Consider the following 9,227-nt stretch of genomic DNA (forward strand, 5'->3'; position numbering starts at 1 on the left):
TCAGTGTCTTGGGATCAAGGCCCACATCGGGCTCTCTGCTCCGCTGGGAGCCTGCTTCTTCTTCTCCCACTCTCCCTGCTTGTGTTCCCTCTCTCGATGGCTCTCTCTCTCTCTCTCTCTGTCAAATAAATAAATAAAATCTTTTTTAAAAAATCATAGTAAAAAATTCGACTTCACCAATAATGAAAAAATCAAAATAAAATTTAATTTTTACCTTTTTAGTTGGTAAAGATTGTTAAAAGGACAATAGAGTATTCCTTCTGTAACCATTCTAATATTCTCTTTGGATGAAAGCATTGTGATTAAGGAACTTAGGACTTTTTGCAAAGTGTGGGTAGGGGAGACCAAAATCTTTAGTAAACCTATGTTCTGGAAAGGCTTTATGCCACTGCACACCCGTTAGGATGGCTACAATCATATATCATTGCGTGTGTTTGGAAAGGCCCCTCAGATAGTTCTAGCATGCAAGTTCTGATGTGAACCCGTGGGAAAAGGTTGGATCTGGGAAGAGACTTGGCTTCTGCACATGCTCTTCCATCGTCTTGCAGTTCAGCCATAGACGATGGATTCCATTTCCTGGTTTTTAATTTCCTTCTTTTGCTATAAAATCAAAGAGTTGGACTAAAGTGCGGTCCCCGTCCTATGACAGGGCAACATGACATCTCAGAAAAGAACACAGGTCTTGGGGTCAGGCCACTGGCAGTGATGTTCTCTTCAGTCATTCTTCCTCTCCCTTGGCCTTATATCTGTCCTTCCTCCCCTGAAATCTGTCCCCCTTCTGTCCCCGCCTGCCCTTTGGTGGCTGTCTTAATTCATCAGCTCTCACTGAGACAGTGTCAATAGCCTCCAACTATTTTTCCTGATACCAGTCTTGACTTCTCCAATCCACCCCTGCACCGCCTTGTGGTATGCATCTCTCTTTCTCTGTGGTTGAAATTTCAGGCTTAAAACAAGGGTACATTGCTCTGCTTTAGACACCATTCATTTTATCAGGTCACCAAGATCCTGGTAATGATCAGGGAGCAATTTATACTTTTGCAACATGGTTCCCATTATGTTGCTTTCTCCTTCTTTCTTCAGCAAACCCTCGGTACCTTCCCTTATATAAGAAATGAGTGAGGGGTGCCTGAGACACTTGATCTCCTCCGGGTCATGAGCTCAAGCCCCTTGTTGGCTATAGAGATAACTTAAACGTAAAATCTTAAAAAAAAAAATTTTTTTTAAATGAGCCAGGAAGATTTTCCATTTTAATTTATTCCTCACAATCAACAAAGTTTTTAAAGGAATTTTGTTTTCAAAATTTCCTGGGAGCTCTGTCTCTATCCACGCATCTGGACGTTGGGGGTTTCCTGGGGCCTCAGGCAAGAACCTCTGCGGGGATCTCCATCTCCCTGTGGGACTAAAGACCAAAATTAGAAAGTGCCTTGAAGCCTAGAACTCTGCCTTATTTACTATTTAACCTCAACTTCTACACTATGCCTGGCATTTTTATTAAATGAGAGAATGAATCCGTCCATCTAAGATAAATATTAGAAATAGTCCTTTAAAATTCCCCAGGGTCAGGGCGCCTGGGTGGCTCAGTCGTTAAGCATCTGCCTTCGGCTCAGGTCATGATCCCAGCGTCCTGGGATCAAGCCCCGGATTGGGCTCCCTGCTCAGCGGGGAGTCTGCTTCTCCCTCTCACACTCCCCTTGCTTGTGTTCCCTCTCTCACTGTCTCTCGCTGTCAAATAAAGAAATAAAATCTTCAAAAATAATAATAATAAAATAAAACAAAATTCCCCAGGGTCAAAAATGTATAGAAACACAAAAGCCAGCACTGAATGTCTTTACTTTTCTCAGTTCCCTCTTGCCCTGTGCCTCCTACTTCCACCTTCTCAGCCCCAGAGACCTGTGGCGGACTCTGCGGCACTCCTTACCTTGGACTCGAGATCCCACATGTGCCAAATCCAATATGGATGTAACCAAAAGAGACAGGCTAATATGCAGGGGCCAACTGTACTCATCTTCAGACACCACAGGACAGTCAGCACTTCTCTTCACAAAATGGGATACGCATTTTAGTCCAATAATGCTAATATTAGCAATAATTCCTCACTGACCTCTTCTTCTACTCTGGTATTCAATGGCTCACTGGCGAGCAGTCTAAAGCCAGGAGAAGTACATGTTAGATGCAGATAAAGATAAGCCCGCTTCCAGTTCTTACTCCCAGGTGGCTTTCTATACACAAGGCAGGGAAGGAAAATCTAGACTAAACAGGGTCAGGAGGCCCATATCTGTCATTTTAAGGTTAAGAAAGGAATTTATCTGTACCTTGATGGCAAGAAAAGCACATCAAAATATCAACTGACACTTAGAAAGGACACGTGAAATATGCTTTCTTGTGGGCATTTTCAGCATTGATTACAGGTTTCCCTCCCTCTCCAAAAATAGAGCCTTGCTATGAAAACTTTTGGAAGCCAAAAATGGCATAAAGTGAAGAAACAGTTAACATTAATTTATATGGAAAAAAATTTAGCATCCCAAGACCCAAAAAATAACCTCTCTTAGGCTTTTCTGATACTTTAGGACACATCGTGCTAACGGATGCACAGAATAAATCCAGATAAAGCACAGATGCTCACAGACAGTTCCGTGGGGAGATGCTGAAACGCTGAGTGTAATTCCCTTGGAAGGCGCTTGGTGACGCCACTCCCCCTGCTCGTGGGGCCTGCTGCTTCCGTAAGGGCTCACGGGAAATCAGTGCTGACTGCTACTTTCACTTTTCACTTTTTTCCCATAGAAGCAAAAATCCTCTTCAGATTTCTTTCATTTAGGTCCTTTGTAAACGTGAAATGGCATACTCAAAACTTGCAAAAAGCAGGGGTACCTGTAACTAGTGACTTTGCTGTTGCTGTCTGGAATAGCCTACTTCCTCTTTTTTTTTCTTTCTTAAACGCATTCAGTTATGCCATCTGGTGGCCAAATAAATTGGAAACACGCAAGTACCCCGCTTGAGCAGGGCCTTTGCAGTTGGAGAATGTGTGAATGGGTCCTTTTAGAGCTATTCCCCTTCCTTTTAACCCCGTCACCATTTCCCCATGAGAATATATCAGTCGCAGCATAAGGAATGCCAGGGCATTGAGCTTGGTAGTATCTGGATCCCTACAGGGAAAGATAAGGAAGTTTGGTCTCAGATGACGTGCAACGGATCATGACAAATGGGAAAAGGACAGAGGGATATACATCCCTCACTCGTGGCCACTCGTGCAGTGTTCCCAGATGAGACATGGAGAGCAGAATCCTTTGAGTGCTTCCAGCTTCTCAATAAGAAGCATGGCCTTTGAGCAGGAAGGGTGGGATGACTCCTGGTAAGCAGGGATCAGAAACCAACGCCTAAGAAAAGAAGATAAGAGAAACTGTAGCAGCACTAAATGTGTTCACACTTCCTACTATGAAAGGATTACATGTCAGAGTACCAAAAAAAAAAAAAACAAAGTATCACTTGTACACTCAGTATCACCAAGTCACCATCAATGATCGTTGAGGAATTATGAAAAGGCAGACAGGTGTTAGAAGGCCAGAGGTAGGGGCGCCTGGGTGGCACAGCGGTTAAGTGTCTGCCTTCGGCTCAGGGCGTGATCCCGGCGTTCTGGGTGTTTGAGCCCCACATCAGGCTCCTCCACTGGGAGCCTGCTTCTTCCTCTCCCACTCCCCTGATTGTGTTCCCTCTCTCGCTGGCTGTCTCTATCTCTGTTAAATAAATAAATAAAATCTTAAAAAAAAAAAAAAAAAAGGCCAGAGGTAGCTTTGACTTCCAAAGATGGACAAAAGGTGAATGTTGAAAATTACAAATTGGTGGCCTTGACAATGACCATAGGCAAAAATCCTCAAATGACATACAAAAAGGTATCTTGTAAGGCCTTAGGAGAAGTCAGTGTGGCCCCCAGGAGCTCATGGGACTCAGCAAAGGCAGGTCATGTCAGACTGTCCTCATTCTTGTTGTCTTGTCAGGGTTAAGACTGATAGAAAGGGGCACTATAGTAGACCAAGGGTCTGCGTGTGATTAAGGCATTTCATGACATCTCAAATTATATCCTTCTGGAATAAATGGAGAAATCTGGAATTGGTAACTATACAGTTAGGAGAATCTGGAACTGGTTAAATGACAGAATTCCAAGGTGCTGGGGTGTTCTCACCTCAGTCCTGCCCTGCTCAGTACTTATATTACGTCTTGTGTGTTATATAAAGAATATGTTTAGCAAATATGAGGATGGCACAGAGTTTTAAGGATAGAAAATCCATTAGATTCCAGAATCTACCCAAACCCATCTAGTCAGAGTGAACAGAAGAAGGAAGAAGTGGGTCTTTCTTTTCTCCATCCCAGATCCCATTCTCTTGTTTTATGGGTTTTGCCCAAAGTTTCTCCTCTGTATACAGCTCGGCTAAAACTTGCCCTGCTTCCCCCAAATCCTCACTGTGGGTGAAAGCATCTTATCTACCTTAACCTCAAGGATTCCTCCTTTCATCTCGCTAGCAATTGATCTTTGAAGTAACTGAGCAGAATGTTCCTCACTGCCTCGACTACCCCCGAAAACAATCTAAATTCACCTGGTCAATATGCCTCCGGCTCAATCTCAGAGAGTGGGCAGAATACCCCTCTTGTTCCAGGCCAATCACTCTTCCTGGCCTTAATGTCCATCCTCGATCTTCTCTCCAGGCCTCACCTGTTAACCATCCTGCCCCCCTCCAGTATCTTCAAGCACTCCCTCTCAGGTTCCTTCCTCTCCTTCCTACTCTTAAAACAAACAAGAAGAAAAAATTTAGAGACCGTTCTTTTCTCGTTCCCAATAAACTCTTCAAAAGCCTTGTTTCCACCCCTCTGTCAGAGATTGGGTTCTCTGGAGGCAGACTCCCAGATGGAATTTGGGATGCAAGATGTTGCTTAGGAATCAACCTCTGTGACAATCAGGATTGGAAGCAGTCAGGGCAGGGCCCAAGGAGGCCCGCAGAGTCTCAGATAGCTATGGCAAGCCCCCCGGAGCAAACCAAATTGGGCTGAACCAGCCAGGCCTTTCCAACCCCAACCCTGCTCAGTCAATATGTGGGGCTGCCCAGAAAAAGGGGCTGCCCTGCAGGAGCTCGCAGCTGGTGACTGTCACCCTACCTCTGTGTCTACCACATTCTCCTTGCTTCTTCTTCCTTTCCGGAACCTGGGAAATCCACCTTCTGTCTCCACTTCCAACCCATGCATCCCCTCCCCTCCCTGTGCCCCCCTCCAAATCCAATGGGTACTCTGTGATCCTTCCTTTCCCAGAAACTCTGTTGCATTCATTGATGCTGATTCATTCTCTCTGACTCTCCTCTCAGAAGTCTCAACTCTTGATTTCCACAATAACTTCCTCTCCTACCTCGTCTTAACCTCTCTGACTGGCCTTCTCAGGGGTCTTGTCCTCTACTCACCACCTAAGTGTTGGGACTCCATCCTCCCCTTCCTCCATACCCTCCCAGGGTGAGCTTGCCACCGTCAAGGTTTTAATCCCCCCGGACATGCCAGTGACTCCAAAATCCACTCCCTCTCTCCTGAGCTTCTGATTCTTGCATCTAATTGGTTGCTAGACATGTCAGTGCTAAAACTGCCAAGACAGGGAAGTTCTGCTTTTCCTTTCCTGCCATGTTCCCACCCTGAAGAAGGCTCTTCTTCTGGGGCAACAATTGCGGGATCCTTTGAACCTGCTCCATCAAGTGCCTTTTCTAGGCAGCTACCCTTGCTCTGTCCTGTTTGGGCACGTGTGTGAAAGCACTCGGAACCACAGCAAGGACTCTACCTATGGAAACCTGCATCGCTGCCATATAGATAGCTGATGCTGGGTGCTCAAGCCGAAAGAGCATTCATCACTTCTTCCCTGATCACACCCACTACTTACCTAACCCGGTGTGAACCTCTGACTCAGTGGGCCTCCAGGAAAGAGTTATTCAGAATTTCCCTATTACAGGTGATGAGAGGTGATAGTGATTTCTTTTGTAGCTCGTCTTTCTCCTGAGGAAGAGTTCTCTGAGCACGTGGTTTTCAGCCCAGCCTTTTTTTTTTTCTTCCCAGTCTTATATCTGTGTGGCAAAGGCCTGTAGAGGAGGCATTTCTCAAGGAAAATGATCTCCCCTTTATTTAAATGTATCCTGCTTAGTGTGTCTGTCTTCTCGTCCCAAGTTGGAATTTCCACTTGAATTCAATGAATATTTATCAAGCAAGTAGAACGTGCCAAGGGCAGGGCCAAGTACAAGACAATCCCTGCCTTAAGGAACCCAAAGGGTAATAAAAGGGATAGGTCTAATCAAGCACGTGCCAGTTTGCTGGTGATTACAGAAACCACGGAAACTAAGTGCCGTGGGGTTCCAGAGAAGGGAAACGTCTCCATCCAGGCTGCTTTCGTAAAAGCGTGTGAGACAGACCTTGAAGGGTGGATCAGATTTCAGGGAGTGAGCATATGACGGAAATAATGATGACACACAAGGAATAGAGAAAACAGAATGACAGATGACAAAAAGCTACCAGAAGAATATCGTCAGAGAACTGCGAAATAAACAAAGAATAGTAGTAAGAAAATTTTCTCAAAGCTACAGCCAAATATCGAGACTATAGAAATAGTTTGGGAGACAGAGGCAAGGTCATGGGAGAAAGATTATTAGGATAATATTATTACAAGGAGGTGGGTAAGACAGGCAAGATCACTGGCGCATTAGCCCTTCATAGGCCGCTGCTGAGACCGACCTCTTTGGATCCCCCCTTCTCACCGTCACAGCAGGATGGGTGTCAATGGCTCCAAGACCCCACCCCTGTCCAGCTCTCCAAGGAGGGCCGCGCTCACTGAGAAAGACACTGCTGCCGCATTGGCCCAGTTCTTGGAGTTCGGTAAAATGCTGTCCCCAGTGTCGCCTGAGTGCCTACCTCCCACCTCTACCAGCCCGTCCTTCTGCCTCACGGTGCGAGGTGGCTGTTCCGCCTGCAGACGTCACACCCACGTTTCCGGCAGAAAGGAAGAGGAGAGAGCAGAAGGCGCGTGGCCACATTATCTATCTTTTCTTTTTTTAATCAGGAAAGCAGCTGAATTGCTGAAAGCCACGCCGGCTGACTTCTGCCGATGACTCAGCCGTAGAGTCATGTGGCCACCCCTAGATGCAAGGGAGTCTGGGAAGAAGTGTTCTCAAGTAGCACATTGTCGCCCAGACAAGAGGGAGATTCCACTGAAGAGGATGATGGAGTTGGGGGCAGCAGTCTTCTCTGCTGATATCGGAGGTACATGGCCACCCAGATAAACAGCCCAACCACAGTATGCAGGAAGCTGCTGAGAAAGGACATTCTGAGTAGATGAGGGGGAGGGGACACCTGCGTAATTCTCCCCTGGAGGTGCAGGCACCGGCACGGCTTGGTCTCCGGTTCCGGTGGGTGTGGGCATGAAGCTGACAGAGTGAGTGGATTGTCTCCCTTGCGCCAGGTCACTCAGGTAGTTAACAGCCAAGCAGGAACGCGCACCATTTCCCCACTTGGAGCCTGAGTTCTTTTCACCGCCCCGTACATTTGCAAACCACGTTCAAGGGACGCTTGGAGATGCACAGAAGGGCCTCTAAGGGCTCTGGTGACTATCCAGATGGGTCCACAGTGGGCAGGGCTCAAATCCTTGGCCCTCTTCACCCAGAGAAGTTCCACCTCCATGTTTTTTTATATAATGAACTTCTTTCTCTATGAGATTTAATTTGATAAAAAGGCTAAACCATTATTTTAAAAGCTATTCTGCTGTATAACTGTTGTGTACGTTCATTATTTGGTGAGCATTTTAAGACAGATCTAATTATGGGGCGCACCTGGGTGGCTCAGTCAGTTAAGCGGCAAACTCTTGATCTCAGCTCAGGTCTTGATCTCAGGGTCATGAGTTCAAGTCCCACATTGGGCTCCACCCTGGGCGTGGAGCCTACTTAAAAAAAAAAAAAAGTAGATCTGATTATTTCATTTCACACATTCATAGGTCCTGAGTTCAAAAGTGTGGCCAGTGCACAAGGGGTTCCAGAAACAGTTCAGACCTGTTTGGTGCCAGCATCAGAAGACAGCACTCTCTAAAATGGAATTAAAATGAGGGAGGATGGGGCCACAGAGGTTGCCTGCAGGGGCGATCTGGAGGGAGCCAGGATATCCCCAAGCACCCCTCAATAGAGTGCAGTGTGTACCCCAGCGAGCTCTGTAGAGGCCGCTCTGGGCAGCAGGCTTGAGCACGGGAAATCTGAGTAAGGGCAAAGGGCCTGGGGTGACCCCCAGGCTGAGTGCAAACAGGCCCATCAGAGGACCCACCTCAAAATAGCCAGAAGCCCTAGCTGACCAATGGGCTACTTACAAATGGACTGGTACCAAAAAAGCAAAATCCCATACGTCCTCATACCTGCTCACTTCCCCACTTAACTGCAGCCCCCACCACTGCCTCCCGGCAGACAGTCTGTCTCCTGTTGTCCTGCCTGCTGCTCCCTCCCTTGGAGTGTATTTAGTAAACTTCTGTCTCCCGTGTCCTGCCTTGGGTGAGTTCTTTCTCCGCAGACTCAGCCGGCCCCACCAGGTCAGATGGGTAGCCCCACAAGCTTGGCCGCGTGTCTCCTGCAGCAGCAGGCCTGGGGAGAGGGTGTCTTAGCGCGAGGTGTTGGTCCGAACTGAAGAATGGAATGTGTCTGTATTCAGCTTCTTTTCTTTCTTTCTTTCTTTCTTTCTTTCTTTCTTTCTTTCTTTCTTTCTTAAAGATTTTATTTATTGGACAGAGAGAGACATAACGAGAGAGGGAACACCAGTGGCGGGGGGGGGGGGCGGGGGGAGAGAAGCAGGCTTCCCGCTGAGCAGGGAGCCCGATGCAGGGGTGGATCCCAGGACCCTGAGATCACGACCTGAGCTGAAGGCAGACGCTTAACGACTGAGCCACCCAGGCGCCCCTGTATTCAGCTTATTTTCATTCAATAGTCACACATTGACGGGATGGAAGGAAGAAGGAAGAGAAAGAGTCGGGGTTTCAGTGATGACTCATATGCAGATATCTGACTCTCAGGCCCAGTAGGAGAGAAATCTGCTGACCCCCATGCGGGAGAGCTGGCTGCAGCCCGTCTACAGGGAGACTTTGCGTGCATTTTTAAAAACTCCCCCTCAGGGTGAATTCAACAGGCACAGGTAGCCCATAGGCCTACAAGCTCGGCAACAAAGGGCACCTTTTGTGCAAGTTA

General features: G+C 47.1%; 1 long non-coding RNA gene across 4 annotated transcripts; it reads right to left on the reverse strand.

Moving 5' to 3' along the window:
• Nucleotides 1-1,231: 1,231 nt before the first annotated feature.
• On the reverse strand, nt 1,232-7,742 carry LOC113264349 (uncharacterized). Of its 4 annotated transcripts, none has more exons than XR_008956608.1 (4): nt 5,906-7,742; nt 2,624-3,374; nt 1,919-2,144; nt 1,232-1,399 (listed from the first exon to the last, which is right to left on the reverse strand). It is a non-coding gene; the product is annotated as an uncharacterized LOC113264349 (long non-coding RNA). The 4 variants fall into 4 exon arrangements; XR_008956610.1 differs by having other exon boundaries at nt 1,919-3,374; nt 5,906-6,549; nt 6,925-7,148; XR_008956609.1 differs by having other exon boundaries at nt 1,232-1,391; nt 1,919-3,374; nt 5,906-7,133.
• Between the last annotated feature and the right edge of the window lie 1,485 nt (nt 7,743-9,227).

This window comes from Ursus arctos, unplaced genomic scaffold, assembly GCF_023065955.2.
Source record: "Ursus arctos isolate Adak ecotype North America unplaced genomic scaffold, UrsArc2.0 scaffold_31, whole genome shotgun sequence".
Classification (NCBI taxonomy): domain Eukaryota; kingdom Metazoa; phylum Chordata; class Mammalia; order Carnivora; family Ursidae; genus Ursus; species Ursus arctos.